The 18,577-nt window shown below is 36.6% G+C and overlaps 1 protein-coding gene and 1 pseudogene across 3 annotated transcripts in view; one reads left to right on the forward strand and one right to left on the reverse strand.

The window, feature by feature from the left end:
• The window catches only part of Ptpra (protein tyrosine phosphatase receptor type A), a 160,406-nt gene that overhangs the window by 140,870 nt on the left and 959 nt on the right, over nt 1–18,577 (reverse strand). The window lies entirely within an intron of this gene.
• LOC111753418 (cleavage and polyadenylation specificity factor subunit 6-like) overlaps nt 1–18,577 on the forward strand; it is a 53,036-nt pseudogene that overhangs the window by 33,470 nt on the left and 989 nt on the right.

An 18,577-nucleotide genomic window follows, 5' to 3' on the forward strand; every position in this document is an offset into this window, starting at 1 on the left:
TATTATACATTGTTATTTTCAGAGTAGCTGCTCCTATTATCAGCTATAGGCATAAAAAACTGATCAAATATTGGTACACACCTTTCTTTTCATTGAATTAATACAAATTAGTACAACTACCTTAACTGGTTTTTTTTTTTTTTTTTTTTTTTTTTTTTTTTTTTTTTTTTGGTGTGTGTGTGTGTGTGTATATTCCTTGTCCCTTCCTTCTTTTCTCCTTTCCCCTATCCCAGTTTTTCTTTTCTTTTGAATGGCTTCTTTGCACTTCAAAATATTGATTGTACATTCTGGATCCTATTTACTTTTTTAGCTTCTTACACTAGAGAGACAATATTTATGTATGGTCAGTTTTCCTATAAATGTCTCCAGTTTATTCTTCCTTATAATGAGTAGTACACCATTGCACTTTCTAAGATTTAGACTCTTACAATTGTGCTACTATAAACATGGGTGCACATATATCACTGTGGTATGGTGTTTTTAATTCTTCTGGGAAAATACCCAGAAGTGGAATAACTGGGTTGAATGGTACCTTTAATCCTAGTTTCTTGAGGAATCTCAAAAACCTCACACTGATTTCCATAGTGGTTGCACCAGTCTATACTCCCACCAACAATGGAGAAAGGGTTCCTTTTCCTCCACAGCTGTTCCAGCATCTGTTATTGATTTCTGGATGACAGCCATTCTTATTGGGGCAAGATGGAATCTCAGTGTTGTCTTAATTTGCATCTGTCGGATGACCAATGATGTCGAACAAGTTTTCATATATCTATTTATCTATTTGCCATTTGTATTTCTCGATCTAAAACGTATGTATTCATCTCAGCTGCCCATTTTTGCATTGGGTCTTTGAATTGGGGGGGTGTCTGGTTTTTCTTTTCAATTCTTTATATGTTCTAGATAGAAATCTTTTGTTTGAGGGACAGTTGGCTAAAATGTTTTCCCACTCTGCAGGCTGTCTTTGCACTCTGTTGTTGATTTCTTTTGATGTGCAAAAGCTTAATAAAATTGAAGTATATCCCATGCTGTCTGGGTTTTTGTTCATGAAGTTTCTGCCTGCCCCTATGTCTTCAAGATTTTTACCAACTTTCTCTTCCAGTCCTAATTCTCAAAAAACAACTAGTATAATAGAGAACAAAATAATAAAACTTTGACATTCAAAGAATTGTGAAAACCAAAATTTGCAAGTACTGTTTGATATCATTATTCATTAGAACACAAAACATAACTTGACAATATGAGATTCCTCCAAATCTTGATGACTGTATACAATTAGAACTGTCTGGTTCCTTTTGGATATCATTTTTCACACTGAAAGTTTTAATCCCTTCATTAGAGTTGTGGTCTATCTAAAATAGGAAATAATCACAAAATTAGATGCTGAGTGAGGCTAGATAGGCTCACTGAATAATTAAGTAAACTCAGTTCTGCTGCCACAAAATGCAAAACACAAGAACTATCAAAGGGCCTGGGGTTTAGCTCAGTGGCGGTAAGTGCCTGCCCTGCAAGCTCGACATGGTGAGTTTAATCCTCGTACCTTCCTCCCAAGGGGAAAAAAAAATCATTCCATGTCTCAGTAAAGTTACTTATTGCTAAACATTTCTACTACAAGGGACTCTTCTTCACAATCTGTACATGCCAATATGTGGACACAGCCTAAGTCTATAGACTCTCACAATCTGATAAATTACTTGATAAAAATGAATACAGGATCTATACTGAGAAGAGACTTGGAAGAGACAGTGAGAAAATGCTGGCTGAAGGTCATCTCTATCTAAGATGAAAGAGGCAGGTAAGCAGTCTAGCCAAAGGCAGAGAGCCTGAAAGTGCAGAGCACAAGCAGGGGGCAGTGTGTTCTTGGAACAGGTAAGGATAGAAAAGAATGTTAAAAGAGATTGAATCACAAAGGGTAGACTTATTAAGAGTTTATATTTCATCCAAAGCATTTTAAAACTGCAGTGTTGTGATCGGATCAGGGTCAAAAGACCACTCAAAGTAACAACATGATCAATGACTGGAAATGAAAAGTAATAATGATCATACAACACTCATCTAGGTAAGAGAAGCAACCTGAACTCTGGGACAGGAGAGATGAAAGAATTAGGTAAATTTGAGAACTTTTATAGAGACCTAAAATGGGTAAGAATATATCAACCAAATGAGTAATAACATACAAGTTTCTGGTGCAAGTTCTTGCGTAGTGCAACTCATCAAGATAAGGACTATAAAAATAACACATTTCAAAGGAAGATAAATTCAGTTCTGAGCCCGTTGTAGCTAGCTGAGAAATTTGCCCATAGAGAAGAAAAGCAAGTTTTCCACTACTGACCACATCTGCTCTGTGAACAAATTTTCTCCTAATTAGCAAGGAAGATAAAACTATGTACACAGTCATGAGCTTGCAGGAAAAGAGTGCAGGGTGAAACACCATGCTGAGAGTAGAATCTTTGCTAAATCAGAGTGGTCCAAGAGGTAACTGACAGAACACAGGAAAGGTCAGAAACACCAGACAAGCCAGGCACAGAGACACAGTCTCAACACTCTGGGAGGCAGAGGCAGGAAAATCACAAGTTTGAGTCCAATCTGGATTCAAACTCAAGTGACCAAATGAGACTCTTTCTCAAAATTAAAAATAAAAAAAGGGTTACGGCTGTAGCTAGCTCAGAGTGAAGGTCCTGCATTCAATTTATAATACTAAACAAATAAATAAATACCAAAAATAAAAACCAAACACACAAGCACACATACAAAAACTAAAAAAAGTACATCACATAACTCAGGGGAAGATAGTTCAAAAAGTTAATAGTTTCCAGTTTTTTACGTTTTCTCAATTTCTTCTCTTCCCTTCCCCTTCCTGCCCACATTTCTGCTGTTAATTAAAACTAGGAAGGCAAAAAATTTCTCAGTCGCCAGGCACAGTGGCACACACCTACAATTCCAGCACTTGGAAGGCTGAGGCAAGAGGATCATTTCGAGTTCAAGACCAGACTGGGCTACAAAAGGAGCTCAAGGCCAACTTGAACTGCACAGTGAGACCTTGTCTTTAAAAAAAAAAAAAAAAATGGGGGCTGGGGATTTAGCTCAGCGGCATAAGCGCCTGCCTTGCAAGCAGGCAGTTGTGAGTTTGATCCCTGGTACCGATAAAAATGAAAAAGACAAAAAAAAAAAGTAGCAGCAGCAGTAATAGCTTCTCAGTCATAACTCAATCACTAGGGAGGAAAGAGGTATTATTAAGATTAGAATATTTTCTAACATACTTATTGAAGGTTTACTATGTGCTAAATACTTGACATGCACTATCTAATCTTCGTTTTAAAAATGTAATACAGTTTTAGAAAAGTTAAGTTACTTCACCTAATTCACAAAGATGGCAAGCACTGGATATAAGACTAGTCTACCTGACTCCCAAAATTAAAGTAACTGGAGCAGCTAATGGACGAATATATGAAAGAAACATAAATCTAATTTGACTTAGAGGTTAAAAACTGACTAAAGAGTTACATTAAAAATGAAACCACAAGAGGTATCAAAACAAATTCTGGACATGGATTCTCCCCATGATGTCACATTTAGGATTCTAAGGAGGGTCATCTCTTGAGAAAGACTGTCTTACAAACAGTCTTTAGTTCTCTCTTCCAAGTCTAGAGCCTCTAAGTGTGTCATCATCCTGTATTTTCAGTTCAAATAACTAGCTCTCTTGTAAAGCTGGCCTCTGCAACTGAGTAAGTAATATTACAACCATGGGAAGAAAAAACATGAGAAATAAAATAAGATCTATTTAAGCAACAGTTCTACCACATTTAAATTAAATTTAGGATATATGGTTTTCAAATGTTGGTAATTTAGATTTAACTAATGAAAAGCACTGGTCTCAAAAGAACCTACTTTGTTACAATTTCAGGTTTAATTTCTTAGTATCACAGATTACTCAATGTTTAAGGAAATTCTGGGTTAAGAACTTTGCTTGTCAAGAACTGACTGCTTGACGAACTACAAGAATGTACTTTATACATCTCAGGAAAGTCAATTCATTGAGTAAAAGGTTTGGAGAAATCAATCTGTTAACATTCTTTTGTCTATACAAAATTACCATGCTTACAAGAACAGTAACAAGAGTAAAGGGAAATTAGGCTTTTAATTTGCCACTTTAATACATATTAATTTGAAACGATTTTATATAATCTGTTTTATAAACAAAATGCTCCCCTCCAACATTAAAAGAACTCACACATACAACTAAGCTGTTCCACTAACTACTACTTGCTCCACAAAAGCTCTCTTCATAGTAAAATCCTTACAAATTAACTGAATAAGTATGAATGGTTTAAGCAATCTCTCTCACTGAATCCAGAGAAACTGTATTAAAACCACGTACACTCCTATCCAAAGATAAGGAGGATACATTTAGCACTTGCCTAGCATGCACATGGCTCTGAGTGCAATCCTTAGCACAGGAAAAAAGAAAAAAAGCTCATCTCAATCTACTGTAACGCTCAACCCTCATAAACCTCTCAAACACTCCTTTATTGTTACATGGCATATCAGACTTTAGTAACTCTTATTTAAGTATCTGACATGGAAGGCTGCACAAGTATTGTTTATGTGGATGGTTTGGGAAAGGGCATGTAGAAGATGGGAAGTTCCTTTACTATATAATTTTATCATTACTTATATATTTTAATATATAAAAATGTTTACTCAGATATACACATAATTTAGATAAAACAATTTTGAAATACAAACACTACTAAATACATCAAAATCATTTTTTTTTTCTGAAATGCTCTTCTTCACTCTAGTCACTCCACTACTGAGAACAGTGTCACAAGAGGTTTATGACTATGCCAGTGGCACCACTAGGCATGAATACAGGAAGAAAAAAGGATCTTCTATGATCACCACCAATTAACAGCGAGATCTAGGCCAGGCACAATTTCCTTGGATTTCTTCTGTTTCTGCCCTGTGAGGGTTTTTTTTTTTTTTTTTTTTTTGGTTTATAACAGTGCTGAGGATCTTTGGCCTTGTGAGTTTTAAACCTGACTTGGAAGACCCACTGCTCAAGCAGGAGAAAGAACGAACCACCAGCTAGAACTCACCATTAATTCAGTCCCTGCTAGCAAAGTGGGGAGGCCCAGGTGGAAAATAGGAACACTGAAGGGCAGTCATCTCACAGTGTACAGGTCGAAGAAATTAGGAATCAAATTTATTCCTCCACATGATGGGAGCCATATGCTTATTAGTGGAGATACAGAAAGAAGAGCAGACGTTGTATCTAGATAAAAGATTGGGTCTCCTGTCTTTTTGTGTTTCTTGTTTTGATGGTGTTTTGTTTTGTTTTTGCACTGAGCTACATTCCCAGCCCTTTTTTAAATTCTGAGTCAGAGTCTTTTAAATCACTAAATTGCCCAGACTGGTCTTGAACTAGTGATCTTCCTGCTTGGATTACAAGTATGAGTTATCAGCCCCAACTCCCTCAGTTTGTAGAACAGCAGAAATTCTGGAACTATCCTATACTACTCTGGTAACAGTGTTGCTGACACATAAATCTAAAGTATTCTCTTTATCAATGGGTAGTATCAATGCACACAATATTGTATTAAGCTATCTGTCAACCAATGTTTGAAAACTAATTGTAGGTTAAACTATTTGTCAATTGGGTTGAAGATTTAGCTCAGTGGCATAAGCACCTGCCTTGCAAGCAGGCAACTGTGAGTTCAATCTCTGGTACCGAGGGAAAAAAAAAAAAAAGAAAATTAAAACTATTTGTCAATCAATATTTGAAAACTACCTGCTCAATTCACAACAGTAGGGTTTCAATGTTTTCTTACACAAAGAAGCTTGTTCACCTACTAATAAACACCTCTTTCAAAAAAGTCAAAATCTAGAACCCTATCAATGCAGCTAATGCTTAAATTATACTTGTCCACATAGCTCCATCCTCACCATGACTCATCCCACATAAACCAATCCAGAAGACCACCATCATTAGTCAAATTTGCTCTAACAATCCCCACTGTGCCCTGCCAATTCACTCTCCATAGCAGACAATCAAATTTTTGAACTACATACCTAATAATAAATAAAGAAGAGAATACATCCACAACAAACTTTTACCTATAAGTATGGCACAGGTACAAATAAATGTATAAATATTATAAAACACTCATTTCTAACGAAATAAAAAAGATCATAATAATGATCTTGCTGTTACTAAAATATAGATGTAAGACTCCTTGTAAGCCGTGAGTTCGATCCCTGGTACTGATTTAAAAAAAAAAAAAAAAAAAAAAAAAAGACTCCTTTAAAATTGGACATAGTGGTGAATGCCAGTTATCCCAGCACTCTGGGAGGTTGAGGCAGGCAGATGGCAAATTCAAGCCCACCTTGGGCAACTTAATGACATCCTGCCTCAAAATTAAAAAGGGTTCAGGATATAGAGGGTGAAGGGCTTGGTTTCAATTCTGTGTCAAAATAAAATAAAGCTCATTTAAAAAATACTTTCGTGTGATCTGTGAGATTAAATATTTCTCACTGTTTGAAAAAATCTCATTTTAATATTTTATAATACAATAATCTCAAAGTCTAAATAATTTTTTCCCTGAGACAGGGTGTCACTATGTAGTTCAGGGTGGCCCAGACTCACAATGTAGCTCAGACTGGCTTTGAACTTACAGTAATCCTGCCTCAGTCTCCCGAGTGTTAGATACCGCCTCCCAGGTGTATACCACCATAACCAACCCTCAAAGTCCAATTTTAAGTCGATGTCTAATCGTAATGGTTATCACAGTCAAAGAGAAACAAGAACCTAAAAGGAAAGTGTATTATATCTGTATTTTTGTGCTATTTACTTTTTCACCACTCAATAATACAAACATTGTCTTTTAAATTTGGCCAGCAATTAGCCATCTTTTCTGATGCAATCACTCTTTTTTTTTTTTGGTCTTTTTTCTTTTTTATGAGGGGGGATCCAATTCACCACTGCCTGCTTGCAAGGCAGGCGCTTATGCCACTGAGCTAAATCCCCAGCCCCTGATGCAATCACTCTTAAAACCTAATCTAGGATGAAGATTTAGCTCAGCAGCACAAGCATCCATCTGTCTCAAAAAGACAAAAACAGAACAAAATACTAATCTAAAAATGTTACATTTTTACATTTCTACCAATGTTTCTACTAAAACTCTTCACTTGGAGTTATTTTCCTTAACTTTTTCCTATGGGAATTCCGAAATATACGCAACAGTAGAAAGAGTTAATTATTTTCTTTTTAAAATATACTTATTATTTGGCTTTAACAATTACCAACATATAAGCTAGAATACACTTATTACTTGGCACTAATATTTATCAACATATAAACTGGGCATGATGGTGCATGCCTGTAACCCCAACACTCAGGAGGCCTCGAGGCAAGTGGGTCACTGTGAGTTCAGGGCCAATTAGGCTACATAAGCGAGTTCAAGGCCAGCATGAATGACATGGCAAAATCTAGTCTCAAAAAATATATAATAATAAATAATTTATCAACATGTGGCAATTCTTGTATCGCCTTTAACCCTCCAAACACAATAAATTATTTTAAAGCAACTTTCAGACATCATATCATCTCATCCATAAATACTTCAGTACTTGTCTCTAGGAGAAAGGAGTCTTTCTTTTTAAAATACAACCATAACACTATTATTCTTAAAAATTAGAATTGTTTAAAAATTACCTATCCAGGTGTGGAGACACAGGCAGCACTGGAAGGCTGAGGCAGGAGGATGGTGAGTTTGAGGCTACCATGGGATACATAGTGAGTTCAAATTGGATTACTTAGGGGTTGGGGATTTAGCTCAGCGGCATAAGCACCTGCCTTGCAAGTAGGTGGTCGTGAGTTCGATCCCCGGTACCGATAAGAATGAAAAAGACAAAAAAAACCAAATTGGATTACCTAGCAAATCCTTGTCAAAAAAACAAACAACAACAAATCCAATAATCATCTAATATACAAGTGATACTCAAATTATTCCCAATGGTCTCATAATATCTTTTTTTGTTTGTTTGGTTTTGGTATTGGGAATCAAACTCACAACCTTGCTCTTGCCAGGCAGGTACTTATGCCACTGAGCTAAATCCCCAGCCCCTCATAATACCTTTTTAACAGTGGTTTGAATCTAAACAAGGTCTACACATTACCTTTAGTTAAAATGTCTCAAGTCTTAAAATTCTGTAATAGTTCCCCTACTCTTTTTTCCCCTTGATATTTATCTGAAATAACTGGGTTCATCTCTCTCAATAGTATTTCTCAGGGGCTGGGGATTTAGCTCAGCGGCATAAGCACCTGCCTTGCAAGCAGGTGGTCATGAGTTGGATCCCCAGTACCGGAAAAAAAGAAGAAGAAGAAAAAAAAGACGAATAGTATTTCTCAGTTTCTGAATTTACTAATAACATTCTACAAACTTACATGTAGAAGCTTAAGCAGAGGCAAGTTTGGCTGATTTGAAGAGGTAGAAAGAGTATTTTATGAATGATGTTTTGTTCATTCCACTGTATCACACAGAACAAAAGGTCTGGTTGTTCCGATTTTAGGGATTTTAGGGCCAGGGATTTACCTCAGTGGTTTAAGTACCTGCTTGGCAAGTGCAAGGTCATCAGTTCAATCCCCGGTACCAAAAAAAACAAAAAAAAAACACTTTTTTTTTTTTTTTAAAGAGACGTTACGGTTGCACAATATTGTTAACCTAATCCCAGCTTCTCCCTTATAAAGTTTCCTAATGATTTTAACAGCTCCCTGATAGTCACCACCTAGGTTATTTCATAACATCACCTGGACAGCTTTTTGAAATATATTTGGAGATTTTTATTATTTGTGGAAGCACAAATTATGCTTCTAAGTTTTCATGTCTAAATTTATAAGAATTTCTACAGATAAATTAAAAAAAAAAAAAGAATCTCTACAAGATGCCACAAAACTTGCCGGGGATTTAGCTCAGCGGCATAAGTGTCTGCCTGGCAAGCGCAAGGTCGTAAGTTCGATCCCTGGTACCAAAAAAAAAAAAAAGATGCCACAAAACTACAATGAGATCACAAATCATTAAGGAAATGCACAAAACAATTCCACTTCATACTAACTACTATAGTTAAAGTTAAAAAGATGGATAGTAGCAGTAAGTGTTGACAGGGTCTGGAGACACAGATACTCTCATGAAATTGTAAATTGGAGGTCACTCAAAAACAAAACAAAAGCAGCACAGCTGTTCCTCAAAAAATTAAACATAAAAGTCAGGTGTTGTGGTGTATGTCTATAATCCAGCACTCTAGAAGGCTTAAAGCAGGAGGATGACAAGTTTGAGACCAACCTAAACAATTCAGCAACTTGAAAGAGACCATGTCTCAAAATATAAATAAAAAAAGAAACAGGGATGTAGCCAGTGCAAAGGCCCTAGATTTAATCCCCAAGACTACATAAAGGGGAAACAATTACATCTAGAAATGCATGAAGAACTAATAAAGTAATAAAAACACAAATACCCCTATTTAAAAAATGGGCAAAGGATGTGAACAGACATTTTTTCAATAAACAATGGCCAATAAACATATGAAAAGATGCTCAACATCATTAATCATCAAAGAAAAGCAAATAAAATCCACAAGGAGCTACAACTTCACACCCACTAAGATGACTATAATCAAAAAGACAGAAAATAACAAACACAGACAAAGATATGAAGAAACTGGAGCATTTGTGCATTGCTGCTGGGAATGTAAAATGGTACAGTTACTTTGATAAACAGTTTGGCAGTCTTCAAATAATTACACAGAGATACCATTTAACCCAGCAATTCCAATCCCAAGTATATAGTAAAAGAAATGAAAACATCTCCACACAAAAACTTGTATATGAATGCACACAGCAGCCTTATTCAAATAGCTGAAAAGTGAAAACAGCCCACATGGTCATCAACGAACAGAAAAATATAATGTGGTACAGCCATAAAACATATTTTTGGACCATTAAAACAGTTAAGTATTGATACACAGCAAAATAGGGATAAACACACAAAACTCATGCTAACTAAAAGGAAATGTTACAAAATGCCACATTCTGTATGAATCCATGTACAGTATATAAAATACCTAGAATCCATTGGGACAGAAAGATTAGTGAGCCGGGGGAGCAGAATGGAGAGTGAAGGTAACAGGGTGATGAAAGTACCCTGAAGATAATGGTGATGGTTACAAAATGGTGATGGTTAAGTCAACTAAAACTCACTGAATGTGCATTTTAACTGTAAGAATTTTGCCACCATGGTAGCACAGGCATGCAATCCCAGCATTTAGGGGCTGAGTTGGGAAAACTGTGAGTTCAAGACCAGCCTGGGCTATATGGTGACATAAGTCTCAAACAAAACAGAAAATGTATGAAAATTGTATCTCAATAAATCTTAACATTTTAAAAAGAAACCACAATGAGGAAAGTGCTCTTTAGAAGTATAATCAAAGAAAAAAAGCAGTTACTTGGTGCTGAGGATTAAACTCAGGCTCTCACACATGGTAGGCAAGCATTCTACCCTGGTCTATATTCCCAGACCAACAGAAGTTACTGTTTTGTTCACTGCTACAACTTGCAACCTTTGCTAAATAGCTACACTTACACAATTTTCCTGCTATAGGTCACAAAAGAAGTGATTCTTCCTAAATGGAGCACTGATGGAAGCTTTGATGGGAGGATCACAAGTTCCAGTCCTCTCAAGGAAACTTAGCAACATTTGGTCTCAAAAAAATAAACAGGGCTGGCAATGTAGCTCTGTGACAGAGCATCTCTGAGTTCAATCTCCAGAACTGGGCATGTATGTGTATGTGTGTGTGTGTGTACTGAATTTAACTATTACAAGAGAATCTAATAATAATAAGACAGGCAAGAAACAATTAGACTTTTTTTTTTAAGTGCCAGGATGCAGCACAGGAACTCATCCATGCTAGCCAAGTACTACTATACTCTACCACTGAGCTACATCCCCAGCCTTGGATTCTTATAAACTGTGTAACAGCCCACCCTGTTATGATTTCAATCTAAAACATCCCTCCCAAATCTTATGTGCTACCAAGGATTATAGCTTAGCAGTACAGTGCCTGCCTGGCAAGCACAAAGTCATGAGTTCAATTCCCAGTACCAGAAAAGTAAAGAAAAATCGTATGTGTTCAGAGGCAGGGTCTCAAAAGATGACTGGCTCATGAGGGCTCTAACTTTAGATTAGTGATTAATCCACGTGGATTAAAGAGTTGATGAGACTATAATTTGAAGTATATTATCAGGGGGCTGGGGATTTAGCTCAGCGGCATAAGTACCTGTCTTGAAAAGCAGGCAGTCCTGAGTTCGATCCCCAGTACCGATAAAAAGGAAAAAGACAAAAAAAAAAAAAAAAAAAAAAAAAAAAGAAGTATATTATCAGACGTTAAGAGAAACTTGGGACAAGGTGCAGGTCCAGGGATGTAACTCAGTGGCAAAGCACCTGCCTAGAAAGTACAATGTCCCAAGTTCAATTTCCAGTACCAAAAACCCCAAAAACTTGGGGGGTGCAGCCTGGTTGAAGGGAGTGGGTCATGACCTTGGGAACTGTATCTTCTTGGTCCCTTCCTCTCCGGTTATTTTTTTCTTTCTGCTTCCTGGCTGCCATGCTATTTTTCCTTCACCATGCCCTTCTACCATGTTTCTGCCTCACCACAGGGCTCAAACAATGAAGCAACTGACCATGAACTGAAACCTCTGAAATTGTGAAACAGACACGTTTCTTCCTTATGTTTTCTCAGATGTTTTGTCACAGTAACAAAAAGTTGACTAACACATCATACTGCAATACTTGTTTTTGTTTTTTAAGGTACACAGAAGAAAACATAGGACTTATTTAAGCATTCACTAATTTATTCATTTATTACAAAATAGGCTCTTTCAGTGTAATAGGGCTGCCCCTAAACTCACAATCTTCCTGTCTCATCCTCCCAAGTATCTGGGATTATAAATACATACCACCACGCATGACTGTTCCAATATTACCTTTTCATAAATTCAGCAATATTTTCTATATGTCTTCCAACAATATCTGAAAAATGTATCTTGGTTTCTTGATATACTATTTTCCATATTAATCCTTCTTGTTTGCTTAAGTGACAGTGGGTGAAAAACCTACCCGTGGTATACGCCTTGTTTTTTATAACCAGAAACTTCAAAATATTATACACTATAATCATTAGCATCAGTAAAACTGTGTACAGTATCTGATTAGTCTATAACTTTAAGTATTATTGAAAAAAACAGAGGTTGGGGATGTGCCTCAGTATAGAGCACATGGCACAAGGTCCTGGGTTCAATCTTTAATATCTCAAAAAAGAAAAGTAAAGCTCTCTTTATGTTCTAGATGATTAGTTTTCATGTCTTGGTACTGGAGATATTTTATTATTTACTATCTCAAGGTTCTGCACACTCTTATGTTTGCTTTTTGAGACAAGGTCTTACTATGTAGTGACTAGCCTTGAATTTGCTATTACCTCATCTTCCAAGTGCTGGGATTACAGGCATGCACCACACCATGCTCAACTACATACTCTTAATTAAGATTTTGATTAACAGGATCACAAGCTCAAGCCCAGCCTGGCCAATTTTCTGCAAGACTCTTTCTCAAAAAAAAAAAAAAAAAAAAAATATATATATATATATATATATATACTTTTTTTTTGGAAATATATATATATTTTAAATTTTAAAAGGGGTTGAAGGGATCTAAACACTGGTCTTGGTGGCCGTTAAAGGAGGGAAAGGAAGGCTGAAGCTAGCCTCACAGCCTTATAATCTGGTATACTGCAGGTGAAAGGAATATAAATCTATATTTCACTTAACATTCTTAATTTTTCCATTTTAATAAGCAAAGTGATTTAATTTGATTTAGTTGTACATTGATAGGTGAACTAAACAAAAGTAGGATGAGTTAGCTTGACTGTTTTCATGTGCTTATCAGTTTTTTTCTTTGATCACTGTTTTCTTTGCAGGTCCAATTTTATAAAGGTTAGTTTAAAGAAAACTGAATAATATAAACTGTTAGTAATATGTTGCAATCCATTGAAAGCAAACAGATGAATGATTCTGCTCACTATAAAACTCTCACTCTTTATTCCGGACACCCAAAGTTCTATACTTAACACATTAACACTACAACCTACACATTCACGAAGATTTCAGTGACAACTCTTAAATAATGTTTTATCTTACTTTTTAGATAAAACCAATTAAAAGGTCTAAATTTTGTTCCAGTACTCCCAGTGAATTGTCTTACCTGCTTCACTCTAAAAATCAGTGCTTTCTATAGCAGCCACAACAAACTTTTACAAGTCAGATCACTTCAGTCTCCTGCTTAAAAATCCTTCAATGAATTAGCTCAGCCTTCAACACGAAGTCCAAAATCTGAGCCTGTATATTAGGCCTTCAACTCTGGCTTCTACCTTTCTCTCTAGGCCAGTGGTTCTCAGTCTTTTTTTTTTTTTTTTTTTTTTTTGTCTTTTTCGGTTTTTATCGGTACCAGGGATCGAACTCACGACTGCCTGCTTGAAGGCAGGTGCTTATGCTGCTGAGCTAAATCCCCAGCCCCCGTGGTTCTCAGTCTTGACTACACATTAGAAATTCTGGAGATCAAACATGACAGTACAAACCTGTATTCCTAGACCTATAATTCCAATTGAAGCAGAAGGACCTATAATTCAGGAGGCTGAAGCAGGAGGACTAAAAATTCAAGGCCATCCTGGGTAATTTAGGAAGACCTGGTCTCAAAAAGGACTGGGGATGTAGTTCAGCTCTCCATGGGTTCAATCTCCAATACTGGAAAAAACATCAACTGGGTATTAACATATATAAACATTCTCAGGCCCTACTGAAAACCAATTAAATAGGGTATTTAATTTTTTTAAGTTTCTAAGTGAATTTAAAGTGCACAGGGCAATTAGTCACCTGCCACTTCCTGCTCACCATGGTCAACTAGCTTCAGGTGCTCACCAAACTTTCAATTAGGTCTTTCCTCACCAAGTGTGATCCACCCACCACCAGCAGCTGCCTCACGCAGGGAGCTGGTTAATAATGTGGAATTCCAAGACCTGAATCAGGACTTGACATTTCAGCCAGATTCTCAGATGGTTCATGTGCACACTCAAGTTAGAGAATTGCTGCCCTGAGCTACCAAATCTCTTTCCAGCTCAAGGCCTTTGAAAATCTTGTTTAACTGCTGAACTTCTCTGGCACTCCCAAGATACTGTATCCTTCGCCTTTGATCACATTCATCACATCTGTAATTACCACAAAGTGATTAATGTCTGCCTACTGCACTAACCTGTAAGTACTATGAGGACAGACATCACATCCTTGTTATTCTTGGGTATCTCTTGCTTCTAGCACAATATCTGGTACATTTGTTTGGAGTACCTAGTCTTATATTTTATGCTAATATGACCCTACTCTAAATTTTCACAGAATTTGTCCTATTAACCATGTTTGTCTTCAAACATAAGCTGCCGTTAGCTACTTAATTCTTAAGTATGATACAATATCATAGCACTGTACTTACTGCAAAACCTAAATAAGCAACTGCTCTTTTCCTAAAGAAATGTAAATTCAACTTAACTCAAGGTACCATGACATTTCTTTTAAATTAATAAAATAATCAAATATTAGGTTTTATTTGTAATAGCACTGGCTGGGGAAATATACATAAATTGCTGATAATGTAAACCCATTGAACCTTTACATGTAGTAGTTTGACATTAAACTAATCCTTTGACTCAGTGAGTTCACTTAAGGAATAAGGATTTAAGAAAATAATCCAGAACAATATATGATGACTGGAGATGAGACTCACTGGTAAAGTGCTTGGCTCACACTGGATTCAATCACTGCCATAGAGGGTGAAAAAAAAAAGAGAATTTGAACAAGGGTGCTCAGATTTATAAAATTAGCACTTACAGATGTAAAAAGAAAATAAAAACACTATGGAAACTGTAGCTATTGATCTATAGAACACTATACTCCAACTTAAAACAACAAAGATACAAGAGTGAATATATTCTCTTCAACAATTCAAGAATCATATTCTGTATGGACTGACTGAAACTATTAAAAACAAGGTCCATACACAAACAGAATTTAGTTAATTCGTAAGTGTAATTTTACATTTACTTCATTTAGTAAATATAATTTTACATTTAATGATCCCCTTTTCTTTTTTTTTCTTTTCTTTTATTTAAGGAGAAAAAAGAAAAAAAACAGAAAAAGGGTACAAGTTATACAGAATTTCAGAAAAAATGAACAGTAGGAAATCACTAGTTAATTACATATTGTCATCTTAGAAATAGTTGTTGAAGTTACAAAATTAAAGCATATAGAGGGGACTTTCAAACAGTGAGACTGCAAACAGTTTTGTTCAGTGATCCAACAAAACTCAGTAATATGGTTATCTGTCTTATACACTTAAATATATGATCCCCTTTTCAATAGAAAATATATCAACATAAATTTTAATGTTATGTGAGTTTGTGGCTCAGATTTTTTAAATTTCATTACATTAGTTATTTTTATTGCATTTAGACTCATTTTTAAAAAATGAAACAAACATTTATTCAAACTGAGTGTGGTAGCACAGGCTTATAACCCCAGCACTCTCGGAGCTGAGGAAGAACTGAAAAGTTTGAGCCCACCCTGGGCAGTAGAGTGATTTAGCAGAAGGTTTTCTCAAAAAGGGGTTGCAGAGAGAAGTGAGGGCTGTAGGTGGTTGTGAAGACCCCAGTGAGTTCAATTCCAGTACTGAAAGAAAAAAGAGAAGAGAAAAAAAGAAAAGAAAACTTCAGGTTTGGCATTCAGAAATCTTTATTAGTTACTGTACTAGAAATAAAAAAAAAAGATTAAATATTTGGCCAGTTTCCTGCTTATAACTCAAACTTGTACCTCATTTTTTCCAGTGAAGATAAAGAAAAATAATGCCGCAATATTTAAGAATTGATGCTGAGTGCCTCCAAGAAAGGTACTGGACAAATACAAGTATCACAGCTGCAGAAATATAAACTATCACTTCCCTAAACTGATCTTCTTGCTCAAGTCATTTTAATTTTTTGAGCCTCCATAAAGTGAAAGAAATAGAATGGAATCATATGATAATGACTAGAGTTACTGGGGAGAAAAATGTAGGCATATGAAAAAGCATCCCAGATGATCCTGTTGGATGTTGTGGTGAAGATGCATCGAGTTACACTCACATTTTGGGGGAGAGGATAAACTGGTACAATGATCTTATACAGGTGTAATTTGGCTTCATGTCTAAAAACAAACAAATGTATACAAAAAATGCATGCATCCTTTGGCCTTATAGTTCCATTCTAAAAATTAATTGTTCTAATAACTTTACACGTAAGCATACAACAAAGTATGTACAATAGTCACTGTATTGCTATAAGAGGAAAATCTTGAAATATATATGTAACCTCAAAATTAGTTGCAAATACACTCAGATATACAGCTTATTTCACTGTATAGCCATACAGTGAAAAAAAGTCAATGTAAAGAATGAACTCTCTAAGTACTAAAATACAATGATTTCCTAAATACATTAAAAGAGTGAGGTAGTACCACAATGGGAGGACACGTAAGTAGACACATGTTTGTAGAGGACAGCTAGGTAGACACATGTTTGTAAAGGAACAACATCTAAACAAGGTAACATAAGCCAGAAACTTCATCATCTCTAGGGAGTAGATTAGCAGACAGGATACCTAGGATCAGGGTAGGAGGAAGATGTTTTGTCTGTAAATTCTTTTTGTACTGCTGAAATTTTTCCCTCATATCCATTAACTATCTTTGCCCAAAACTTAGCAAGATTATGTCTTTCCTTGGGTCTAAGAGGATGTGTTCTACTTCTGTGGGGCATGGTCATTGCCCCCTAAATTGAACAAGTATCAGTATCTAGTCCTATGAATGCCCCTAAATGACCTTTCCAAAGCCCAGTCAGCCCAAGTGCCTGACCTCCTTTAAGGAGATTTAACCCTAGGAGGCTGGGGATTTAGCTCAGTGGCATAAGCGCCTGCCTTCAAGCAGGCAGTCGTGAGTTCGATCCCTGGTACCGATAAAAAGGAAAAAGACAAAAAAAAAAAAAAGGAGGTTTAACCCGCCAATGGCTCTCCCTGCCAAAATTCTAACAGCACATACAGCCCCTCAACAGACCTTATTTCCTACCCATCTCCTTCCTACCCAACCTACCCATGTTTGACGTTTGCCCAGCTTCCCAAGGACAGTAAATCCTACTTCCAAGTTTTCTTGTGGTGTTGGCTCTTTCCTAGGCATGATGTCCACCTCATGCAAACTTCTATGCATCCTTCAGGACCCATGAAAGCTTTCCCAGACCACCCAGACAGGGACTGCTCCCAGCCCAATCTGGCAGAGGCTTGGGAAACAAACTGCCAGGATTCAAATCCTGAATATTTCCTCATCTGCCCACCATATGGCCTGTTTCCAGTGCTGCAGAGTAGAAATAAGCTCCTTTGTAACACTGAAAGAATTAAAAGAGGGAATTCATGTAAAACATTTATTACACAGCTTGTTACAGGCAAATAAAAGACAATAGCAATTATTATTACACTCTAGTAGCACCTGTGATGTAATTATTTACATCCATCCATCCTGTGTTAATCTTTGAGCTCCTTGCTTTCATTTTGTATCCACAAACACTTTGCCTGGCAAACAGAAGACACATGAATACTCGCATACCTAGGTCAGAGGATTTGCTTTTCTGGTTCTGTATTTCATGCATACACTAGGTAAGTGGCTAAAAGCCAGTGAACAGTCTTTTAGATTCCATCATGCCTTACAGTACATACAAGTCAGGCCACTTTGGACAGGGGTGGAAAGTGACTGTGGAGCTTTTGGCCTTTCAGGGTCAGTCAAGCAGGCTAGAAACAGGTGGAATATAAGACCCGCCAATTCTCACCAGGTGATTACTTATTGGAGCTGGATGGGATGGACACAGGAAGATGGGGAATTGGAGGTACTAAAAGTCTTGGGCATGCTCTCAAACAGGCCTTCAGGAAATTGTGGAAAATTCTTTTGGAAAAGTGATAAGAATCTATAAGATAACTGTGAAGGATTCTCCCAACGTGGAAGATGAACGCGATACATTTCTTGCCCTTGAGAAGCTTCTCAAATGAGAAGAGCTTAAAAGAAGACATGGAGCCTGACAAGGAAAGATGGGAAGAAAGAGGATCACAGAAAACAAAAACCTCCTAATGCATGAAGGGCCAATCACACAGATCTGAATGGCTGGGGAGGAGGATGAAAGAAAAAACAAAGATGAGGCCAAAAGAGTAAGCTGAGGTCAGACTATCAAAGGCCTTGTTTATCACCTGATAAAACATTCTGGCCTTCATTCATCTCAAGGGAAAAGGACAACAGGAAAGCAAGGGAGTTTTTAAGTAAACAAGTGACTGCATCATGATCTGTGTTTTTGAAAGGAGTGGCCAGGCAGAAAGATGCTCGCCCTTTCCTAGTCAGTCTTTCATCTCCTGCCTCAAAAGATAG

Source organism: Cavia porcellus, unplaced genomic scaffold (genome assembly GCF_034190915.1).
Source record: "Cavia porcellus strain 051 isolate PalLab524CR breed Dunkin Hartley unplaced genomic scaffold, mCavPor4.1 scaffold_5, whole genome shotgun sequence".
NCBI lineage: Eukaryota > Metazoa > Chordata > Mammalia > Rodentia > Caviidae > Cavia > Cavia porcellus.